Source organism: Bidens hawaiensis, unplaced genomic scaffold, assembly GCF_021521415.1.
Source record: "Bidens hawaiensis isolate Kalapana, Puna unplaced genomic scaffold, B.hawaiensis_p1.1 tig00019555_1, whole genome shotgun sequence".
Taxonomy (NCBI): domain Eukaryota; kingdom Viridiplantae; phylum Streptophyta; class Magnoliopsida; order Asterales; family Asteraceae; genus Bidens; species Bidens hawaiensis.
The window spans coordinates 297,166-309,206 of NW_027492968.1; positions in this window are offsets into that span (position 1 = coordinate 297,166).

The window sequence follows — 12,041 nt, forward strand, 5'->3', positions numbered from 1 at the left end:
AAGTGTACCCGAAATATAAAGTGTGCTCGGAAAACAAAGTTTGCCCGAAAACACTTGTAATTTCAAAGAAATCATAACCACACATATCACAGAGCATGCTCGGAATGAAATTAAACACATAAACATTTAAGTGTGCTATAGTCTAAAATTTCATAGAGCTTGCCCGAAAATCCTAAGTTAGCACCAAGCTTGCTAGGATAAACACATTCAATCATCAGGTATGCCCTTGCTCGAGGGAACTCAACATATCAAACCATACCCGAAAAATGACAAACTTAAACAGTAACATCTAAGCGTGCCCGGAAAGATTAACAAGCCTTTCCTAACAACATATTCACACAAAGCTTACTCGGTGTACTCACTTAAGTTCACAAAGTTTGCTTGGAAACACAATCAGCATATAACATGCATAGCTTACTCGAAACTAGCATATAACATGCATAGCTTGTTCGAAACAAGAATTTCTTGTTAAAAGACAGCTATAACAACAAATAATCATCTCAAGACTTCAAGCTTACTCGGGAAAATGAGTGCAACAGTGTACTCTACCCGGAAAGTGTAAACACTTCAAAGCATGCCCGAAAATCATAAAGTTAGTCAGAAATGACTAAGCTTACTCGGAAAGTTTGAAAATTATCAAACCATACCCGAAACAACATATTCACACATAATCAACTGTTTTGTACTCGGAAAGGTTATAAATCATTAACCTTACCCGAAAATACATATTCAAACAGTTTGTGCTCGAGAAGGTTATAAAGCATCAAACCTTACTTGAACTTACGTATTCACACATAATCAACTGTTTTGTACTCGGAAAGGTTATAAATCAATAACCTTACCCGAAAATACATATTCAAACAGTTTGTGCTCGAGAAGGTTATAAAGCATCAAAGCTTACTCGAACTTACATATTCAACCTATATTAGGCAAAATGCAACACTTTTTGACTTAAACCACTTGTCAAAGACATTTCTAAGTTATGTATTATTTCAGAACATAGTTTAAGAACAAATGGTGCATTTAGAGATCAAATTTCAGTTATAATTCATTTCAAAACAATATCTTTGATAAACTGAAAAGATCTCAGGAATGGGATCATATTGACTAAGTAGCTATCTCATTACATCACTCTCAGCATTATTATGACAACTTAGATAGGTTAACAGCAGGTATAAACTTAGCATGATTTTCATCTCTTTGGCGATATGATTAAAGTTCAATTTGAGCATAATGCAATAATGGTCAACACTGTGCTATGATGCCTCATATATCTTCTCAAAGCTTATTTGGCTTTCCCCAGATCACCCCAATTTGACTCCAACCTCCTGTATTTGGTCAAAAATAGTTTTTGTATGACAGAACTTATGGTATTTTTTTTTTTAGATTCAAACATATATAGAGGTTGAACGTTGGACTTACAGTTAGCAACATGCCTTTCATTCAAGATGAGACAGATTTTGCCAACATCTTTGTAGTTCTTGTTGTAACCCTCTTGTTTGATAAAATATTTAAAACACTTATCAACTTTTGGTTGATTTATTCCTTCATCCCCTTGTTTTTGATATTTTCTCAAATTTTCTTAAAGCATGTTCTTTGTCATATTTAAAGATGTTTCATTTTGGTTGACCAAATAACAATAGGCTAGTGTATGACTGGGTAATCACTTTTTTGCCATATCATTCGGAGAGATCTATCTTGAGACATGCAAAACAATTATGCATCTCCACATAAAGATTAGCATATTCATTATGTTTATATCACCTTAGATTTTACATCATAATTGGTAACCATACATGTTAATGACTATACTAAGGTCTTTTTAGCCTATTAATTCCATATGATCAGCTAAGTAGTCAATGTACTATCATTTCCCATAAAAATACAGATTAAAATTCAATCACCCCAATATCTCTTCATTATCAGGTTAATGGCCATCCTGTTTGACCAAAAATGGTCAACAGGACCAAACATACATGTGAGTATATGTCCTATCAAAGTCAGAGTTATTGACATAGTTTTAAGTGAAGGAAGAAGAAACAAGTCATAATTGCCCCAAATGCATTCAGTTTTCAGGTTAATGGCTATCCTTTGAATCTATAGAGATTTAAGGACCAAACATACACAAGTATATGTCCTTCCAACTGGGCAAATGACATAATTTTCAGCAAAAACAACTACTTGAGACTTTTCTTTAAAAATCCTTCTTTTAAGCTTCTTAAAAGCTTGAACTGAATAATCTTATCATATCTCTACACCATTAATCAACTTGCTCATGTTTTGACCAAAATATAGTATTTATGCAAAATTCATTATAAAATTCATTGAATCACTTAATTTTGACATAAAACACATTTTAACACAAACAGTTGCATTACACACTCAAATCTTAATCATTCTTAACATCATCAAGAAAAACAGAGTGTACTAACATTTAATTTCTATCCTATCTTGACATCATCAGAAGATCAGATTAAGAACATATTCAAGTAACCATAAACATGTGATTACTCATGACATCATATAAGCATTCAATTTCACGTAAACAGATCAAACTACTTATCATAACATCAGATCAGTTAACATGATAGTCAAGAATTATCATCAATTTCAAACAAATTGCACAGATAGTTATTTAAGCACCTATCAGTTAACTTCAAGCTTGTGACATAATCAAAACATATTCAATCAACATTCAGTTGAAACATATTCAATATGTGTAATCTCTAATAAAATAATCAGTTATCACAGAGAGACACACATAGAAACAGTTAAGTCACATAACATTTAACATACTCAGTAACATATTCAGCAACATATTCAGCAAGTGTAACCTTTTCTAAAAATATTCAAGTAGCACATAGAGGTACCCAACCAAGCACACATCCTTAATCAGATTTCATCAGAGTTGATCATCCCCAGGGCTTTCAAAAGAAAGTTGAACCTGGTTCTATCAAGTGGTTTGGTGAATAAGTCAGCCAAATTATCACTTGTATCAACTCTTTGCATTTCAATCAAACCTTTTTCACTGCAATCTCTGATGAAGTAATGTCTGATTTCAATGTGCTTAGTCTTAGAGTGTTGCACAGGGTTCTTAACAGTAAAATATGCAGCAGAATTATCAATAAGAATAGGGGTGTTGAGAAAATTCAAACCATAGTCCAGCATCTGATTTTGAATCCAGAGAACTTGTGCACAGCAGGCAGATGCAGCAACATATTCAGCTTCTGCAGTGGAGATTGATACTGTAGTCTGTTTCTTGCATTGCCATGACACTAGCCTTTCTCCCAAAAACTGGCATCCCCCTGATGTTGACTTTCTACTCATATTGCATCCATCATAATCACTGTCTGTATATGCAATCAGATCAAAGGATTGGTTATTTGGATACCAAATCCCTAAGTCCGGTCTTCCCTTTAAGTATCTGAATATTATTTTAACAGCACTCATGTGGGAGACTTTTGGATTTGACTGGAACCTAGCACACACACACACACAGCAAACATGATATCTGGTCTTGTTGCAGTCAGATACATCAGAGATCCAATCTTGGCTCTGTATTCATGTTCATCAACTGACTCCCCCTTTTCATCAGCTATCATTTTTTCTTTGGTGTCCATTGGAGTTGAAGCAGTCTTGTAATCATGACAGTTGAACTTATTCAAAATGTTCTGCACATACTTAGTTTGGTGAATGAAGATCCCTTCAGCCTTTTGTTGAACTTGCAGCCCCAAAAAGAAGTTCATTTCACCCATGGAACTCATGCTGTACTTGGACTTCATCACCTCTTCAAACTCCAAACACATATTTTCATTTGTAGATCCAAAGATGATATCATCAACATAGACTTGTAAAAGCAACAAATCTGACCCTTTTCTTCTGTAGAAGAGTGTCTTGGTAATGGCCCCCCTTGTGAAACCATTTTCAAGTAAATTAGTTGATAGCTCATCATACCATGCTCTAGGAGCCTGATGCAATCCATAAAGGGCTTTGTTTAACTTATACACCCTGTTTGGATACATGGGATCCTCAAAACCTGGTGGTTGAGCCACATACACTTCTTCATCAATCTTTCCATTTAGGAATGCAGATTTAACATCAACCTGGAATACTCTAATGTTCTTTGAGGCAGCATATGCAAGGAAAATTCTTATGGCTTCCAGTCTTGCAACTGGTGCAAACACTTCCTCAAAGTCTATCCCTTCTTCTTGAAGACATCCCAGTGCTACAAGTCTTGCTTTGTTCTTAATCACCAAACCCCTTTCATCCCTTTTGTTTTTGAACACCCATTTGGTTCCAATTGCATATCTGTCATGTGGCTTGTCTACAAGATCCCACACATGTAAATCTCTAAACTGGGCCAATTCCTCTTGCATAGACTCTACCCACCTATTGTCTTTTAATGCTTGAGCAATATTCTTTGGTTCTAATGGGGATAGAAAGCAAGAGTACAGACAGATGTTTGCTATCACAGAATGACTCCTTGTTACTCTTTCATGCAAGTCACCAATGATATTTTCAGCAGGATGATTCTTTTCAACAGTAGGAGTTTGTATTATCATATTTGTAGACAATTTGTGTCAAGATTTGATTCATTAAGTTCAGGTTCTTCAATGATCAAATCAGCTTCTGCATCATGAAACTCTGGTGCTTCATCATTGGTTTGTCCTGAAGTAGATGCACCATTGTTTCCCATATTCAAGCTTAGAAACAAGTCTTAAAATCTTGCTGTGGAAGCATTCTCATCTTCATTTGATTGGTTGCATGTGTCACTCCCATTATGAACATGATTATTTTGTACATTTGGAATGTCCTGATTGTTTACTTCCTCATCTTGTTCAATGGCATTGCTTGAGGAGCTTTTCACAAAAGTATATTCCTTTTCTTTTCTTGCAACCTTTTTCCACAACTCTTCCAAGTCCAGTTCTTTCTTCTTACTCTCTTCAACATGTGTACTGGTCTTGTAGAATGAATCATCAAAGTCTTTAGAATAAATCTTGAATGACTTTATTAACTTTTCATGATCAAACAGCCATGTTGCACCACTGACTGTGTTGAATTGATTTTCATTAAAAATGATGTCAGATGACTCTATCACACTCATGTGATCTTTCACATAAACTCTGTATGCCTTTGAGTGAGTAGAATATCCAACAAAGAAACAATCTAGTGACTTAGTTTGAAACTTGTTCAAATAATCTCTAGTGTTCAACAGAAAACATTTACAACCAAAGGGCTTGAAAAACTTGATGTAAGGCTTTCTATTATTGAAAATTTCATATGGAGTCTTGTTATGCCTTTTGTTTACAAGTACTCTATTCTGAACATAACATGCTGTATTGATTGCTTCAGCCCAAAAAGTGACAGGCAGATTTGCATCAGCCATCATGGTTCTGACAGCTTCTATCAAAGTTTTGTTTCTTCTTTCTGCCACACCAATTTGTTCAGGAGTTCTAGGAGCTAAGAATTGTTGAAATATTCCTTTCTTTGTGCAGAATTCTTCCATAACTCCATTTTTTAACTCTGTACCATTGTCACTTCTCATCATTTTGACTTTCTTATTCAGCTTGTTCTCAATCATTGTAACACAACCCATAATCAACTCAACAGACTCATCCTTGGTACTTAGGAAATAGACCCAAGTATATCTAGAATGGTCATCAATGATCACCAAACAGTATCTTTTCTTTCCAATACTTGGCACACTCAGAGGACCAAAAAGATCCATGTGAAGTAACTCAAGTGGTTGATCAATTGAATTGATGAGCTTTGTCTTATGAGTAGACTTGTGTTGTTTTCCCTTTTGACATGAGTCACATTGATCATCAAACTTAAATTCTCTTGTAGGTAAACCAATCACATGTTCACCCTTGACCAGTCTATTCATGTTTTTTAAGTTTACATGACACAATTTCCTATGCCACAATTTTGATTCATTTTCAGTGGCTTTGGAGACAAAACATGCACCACCTCTTGAAATGGCTTCTTTCATATTTAACTTATATAAGTTGCCATTTCTGGGTGCCATCATCATAATCATCTCAGGTGGAATTACAAACTCAGGTTTTAAGATGAAGCAATGAGAATCATCAAAACTAACTTTGTAACCTTTATCACACATCTGTGATATGCTCAGAAGATTGTATTGAAGTCCCTCAACATGAAACACATTATCAAATGACACATTTCCATTTGTCAAGATTCCTTTTCCCACAATCTTTCCACCATTTTCATCACTCCCGAAAGCAACAGGACCTTCATATTTCTCTTCATAGTTCACAAGTGACCTCTTGTCACAAGTCATGTACCTAGAACAACCACTATCCGTATACCATATATCATTCAATGGAGTGGCCTGTTCCTGCACAAAGAGAAATTTGATTAGTTAAGTGATGAAGTTCAAGCTTCATCAACTTGCAACTCATTAGTGTCATTTTCAGTGGTAGCTTGGGAAGTGAGTGTTGTAGGTTTAGGATCTTCATGAGTGATCTCCAGATTATCAGAATGATCAGTTTCATAGCCACATTCTCTAGGTGTTTTGAAAAGTGAAACTGAACATTGAGGCTCAACTGAATCAGTGACATTCTCTTTCAAGACATAGTCCATTGTTTCTGAGTAGTCTCTTATATCAGTCACAGCTTCAATTTCAGTTTCTGCTTTAGGTTTTCAAGTGAAACCTTGTGGTTCATATCCATGTTTCATCAAGAATTTTTCATCACCAGTCAGTTCATTTGGTTTTATTCTCAGATAAATTTCTTTCCTTCTTGTCTTCTCACTGTTTGATGATTCTTGAGACTCATCAGACTCAACTGATTGAATGTCTTGATTAATCTTCAATGACTGACTTTTCTTCTTTGTCACCTTCTTGTGCTTCAGTGGTGACTCACTTCTTCTTGCAGACTCAGTCATTTGTTTCTTTCCTTTGATTTCAGCATTCTTTTTGTTACTTGTCTCCTTTCCACACACATTTCCTTTTTCCCAAATACATATCATACTTCTGTTTTTACAAAACAAAGTCTTGACCGTACTTTGTTCCATTTGGGACATGAAATGGTTTGAGGTTGAATTTTTCATTACATGAATCTGTGTGGTGACCATATTCATCACATTTTTTTCACCAAACCTTGCTCTTGAAGGCTTCATGTTCTTTTGGTTTCTTGAATCTTTCACTTGGCTTAGGTGTATTGACTCCTAAAGTCTTCTGATTCTTCAGACCATCAAAATCAATTGAAAAAGGAACAAATTCCTCAATCTTGATGTCTTGTCTTGCAACTTTGCTTTTGACAAATACAACTTTCTTCATAATCATAGGTTCTTTATCACTGCTTTCTCTAACCCTTGACTGTCTTTTCTTATATTCTTCCATAGTTTCCACTTCTCCAACATCCAACACCTCATGACTAGAAAAGATTGGATAAACTAGGATAAAGTTTTCTGTTTCAACCTTTTCAGTCACCATTTTCCTTTTGTTGTTCTGCTATATTCTAGCCAATACAGCTTTGCTTGGTGGTCTGACAGCATTGTAGTTTATCTTCCTCTTTTCACAGATATCAAAAGAAACATGTTCTCTTTTCATTTTATTATTTTGCTTCTTTAATCTTGGTGGGACTGGTGGATACTTTGGAAGTTTATCAACAGATTCAGGTTTCTTGTATTTTCTTCCTCTTTCAGCAGCTTTGATTTCTTTTTCAGTAATTTGATCACTCAAATCACTAAAATCATCTTGATCCAACTCATTTGAATCAAGGTCATCCTCAGAGACTTGAACTCCAATTGACCTTTTCTCTTTCACTTCTTTCTTAATCACAAACTCTCCATCTTCATTTACTTCTACCTTTTTGTACAAATCAACAAATTCTTCCCTGTCTTGAAAGACATCTTTGAATTGTTGTAAATATGCATCTCTTTTCTCTTTGTCAACTTTAGGCATAAAGTTGTTGTTGAATGGAGGTGGAACTGTCTTGTATTTGTCCTGTTCTTTCACTTGATTCAGTATTCCACATATGTTGCCAGTTGAGACCAAATTCTTCAGAAATTTAGTTTCAACCTTTGGTCTTGTGTTTTGCACCTTTTCTTCAACCAACATCTTCTTTAAACCATCAATCTCAGTGATGTATCCGGTTTGAGTTCTGTAGATGATCATGCAGTCATCTTCAAGGCTCTTAATCTTTTCATCACTAATCATTTCACTTGCCTCATACTCATTTATGATACTTTGCTTTCTAAAACACTCACCTTCCAGCTTGCCTACTTTTGTTTTTAGTTCACTGACAAGTTCATTTAAATCAACTGTAGGAGCAGAGTGTACCTGAGAAGATGATCCCTTTTCTTTCTCAATTATGGCCATGAGTGCCACATTTGCTTTCCTGATATCATCTGCAATGTCCTCTTCATGACTGCTCCAATCAAAACTTCCTTCATATTATGTAGTCACTGCCACATTTCCTTGATTTCTGATCTGATTTTGATTTGCTGGAACAGTGTTGTTTGCAATATTTTGAACAGCTTGAAGGTTTTGATTGTTATTCATTTGAAAACCTTGATTCTGTTGCATACTTTGTTGTTGATTATTCATTTGAGACTGAAAGTTGTTGAAGTTTGGGTTGTAGTTGTTGTTGTTGAAGTTGTTCATTTGATTGCTGTTGTTGTTGAATCTTGGCTGATTTTGTTGGTAATGCTGCTGACCTCATGGTTGATTCTGTTGATATTGATGCTGACCTCCTGGTTGTTGATTCTGAAATTGATTTATCTGAAAATTTCTTGGTTGCTTGCATTCTCTTGCAAAATGACCAGGTTGCTGACAATTGTAGCATATTGTTTTTGACTTGTCAAACCCAATCCTGTCATTAGGACCAGAGACCAGAGTTCTACCAGTTCTGTTATACAGCCTTCTACTTCTCAAACCCAACATGGCAGCTTGCCATTTCAAATCCATGTCTTCTAAGTCATCTGCATCAATTTGTTCTAAATCATCTTGAACCACACTTGTGTGAATCATGTTCTTTGCAACAAATGCATTATATGACTCAGTGAACATAGACAACAAAGCTTGTGTCTCATTGTTTTGAACATGTCCTGTTACAGGTTAGTAACATTTCCACTAGACATAGAAGCAGATTCAGAATCATCAATTAGTTGCACATTGAACCTCTGCTGATTTCCTTGAGTACTTGTGCTACCCCCAATGAAAGATTTTGGAGTCAAAACATTATGTTCAGCTGGTTCTTCTATGATGGGAATTTGTTGTTGGTTCTTTGTTGACAGGTTTCTCATAGGGGCAATCAATGCATTTAAAACATTGAAGCTTGGTCTATCTTCCTTAATCATTTCATTTACAATCATTTCAAGTTAAGCAGCTTGAAGAAAACATACCACATCATCCAATTTCAATTCATTGAAATTCTGCTTTTGAAGGATGAATTTGCAAGCAGTATACCATTCTTTTGGCATTGAGTTGAGTAACTTTGTATTCAAGTCAAAATCAGTCATTACATAATCAGTTGTTCTCAACTCATTCACAATACTCAGAAAACGTTCTAGTATTGATTTCAACCTTTCTCCATCCCTATATTTGAATCTTTCCAACTGTTGCTTCAATCTTTGCTTCTTTATGTTTTTCAGTTCAGAGTTCCCTTCATACATCTCAAGGATGGCATCATACATTTGTTTGGCAGTTGTGTGATGAGCCACCATGGTCAGTATCTCCCACGACAAACCTAGCTTAATCATAGCCAAGACTTTGTCATCCACCTTTCTCATCTTCTCTCTTACAGCAGCAGTTGTAGTAGCATTTGCACCTTCTTCTACAGTAGTTTGCGGACCATTCTTGATGGAGTTCCACATGTCAATGTCATTGTAGCATACGGCTGCTTCAAAGAGTACCTTCCATTTGATAAAGTTTTCCTGTCCATACAACCTTGGTATCTTGTTAGTAGACACCTCTTGTTCCTCATATCCAGACATTTTGAGAAATCAAAAATCAGTTTCTTTGATAAAAAGTTTTTCAAAAATAATCAGATCTGAAACCGAATGCTCAGATCTGATGTGTCTGATGTGATTAGAACAAGATTTAGATATAAAGATTAAAACTTTAATTTAAACAAGGAAAAGAAAACACCGAAAATTGTAGATCTGGAAGACAAAATGAAGAACAGGGCTGCTGACGTCACAAATCAATCGAACAGTGCCTGCTTACGTCATTCTTCTTCAAATCTTCAATCAGCAACACTCTTTCTAAAAATAGCAGTATTCAGCTCTGATACCACTTGTCAGGTCCTTAATATGGTCGATTCGGCTCGGATCTTAATCAATCATGTCATAACTCACACAAAATTAATCGTGTTGACAAGAGAGTTAATGACGGGTTACTATATTTAGAAAGATAACCGTTTATTAAAGGCAGAATCAATAACAAACATACGGTTGCAATGAATATTCAAAGATAGATGGCACACACATGATTCACTCAAAAGATTTCCATTTATATAATGTTAATCATACAAACGGGGTAATCGATTTAGGGTTTTATAAGGAATCCTAGGACAGCCGGCACACACAAAATATTCTCAATTAATGTGTCGGTCTTATCCGTATCATGTGCCCATCTGCCTCTCCTTGGCGGCGTGCCCTAAATATTCTATTTATAGGCCTGCCAACCTAGGACAGCTGTCATTCCTTCTAGAAACCCTAAATACAATCATACGTATTCAAATTACATATTCAAAATAAGCTAAGTGTAAAACAAGTCTTCCGGGTAGGCTTTTCATTAATCTTTAGTCTCCGAGTACGCAGTGTACTCGGCCTTCCTTCAGACTTGGTAAACATAGAAGTGTACTCGGGATCAGTTTCCGGGTAGACTTTACTTAAAGAATATTTTACCAAGTAAAATATTCACCGAGTAGACTTCAATCTTCTTGAACTTATCAAACTTTGCCCGACAAATCCTTACGAGCAACCTTGTTCTTCTATGGTCCTGTTCGGCTCATTGTCATTGACTAACTTGTTGATAAGGCGTACTCGGGAGTACATACCTTACTTGAGCAGAACCTTACTCGATATAACTTAGAGATATTCCATTAACTCATCAAGTATACTCAGACCACAATTATTAAAGAATACCTTGCCCGGTCTTCCAATCACTTGGCTTCATGGACTTGGTTAACCAAACCTTACTCGGATGAGTAAAATACTTGGTCTTGAAGAACAACCCTGCTTGACAAAGTGAACCTTGATGCCAAATCAGTGATCCTTACTTGGGAAATCACTAAAAAGCATACATTGCTCGGATATCCACTTAAGAAGACTATTTGAAGTAAACCTTGCTCGGAAGGCAAAATCTCGTACTCGGCTAAGTAAAAGCTTGCTCGGAGTTCCAAGGTGTGCTCGGATTCAATACTTAGCAGTTTCTGAGGAGGTTGAGAAGATTCCAATCTTCCATATTCTTCGTTTAGGTCAAATCTCCTCATTTGAGTCAAACTCTTGACCCAACAGTCAGTTTGTACCCTAAACTTTCAAACTTAACAAGTTTCATCCTTAATTTTTCACAAAATGGCAAAATTCTATGCTTTGGCTTCCCAGGATGCCCTTATGCAACAAATGATGAACATGGATTCTGAGATTGGGTCTCATACTAAATGCCCGACGCTCATGAATTTGTGTGACTTTGACAAGTAAGAACCAAGGTTTCGAGCACATTTGTGTTCTGTTCGTCCGGACTGTGTTCATAGTCTGGATGTTTTTTTTTATATAAAAACAGTTGCTTGGTGATGCTTCTACCAGTTATAACTGAGAAGACATTTGATTTATGCACAGTTGAAATCAAGATAGCCTCTGAGATAGAGACGAAGGCTTATTCTACTTTGTTTATGGCTTTACCAAAAAATATATTTCACCAAGTTAGTAGCATCAAGATCTGTTTTGCCTTATTCTAACATTTGAGAATGAGGGGCATGGGAAATTCCAAGGATAATAAGAAATTATTGCTTAAGTTTCAATTCAGAAACTAATGTCTTTTGAAATTTGAAACGGTAATGAGATGTGGA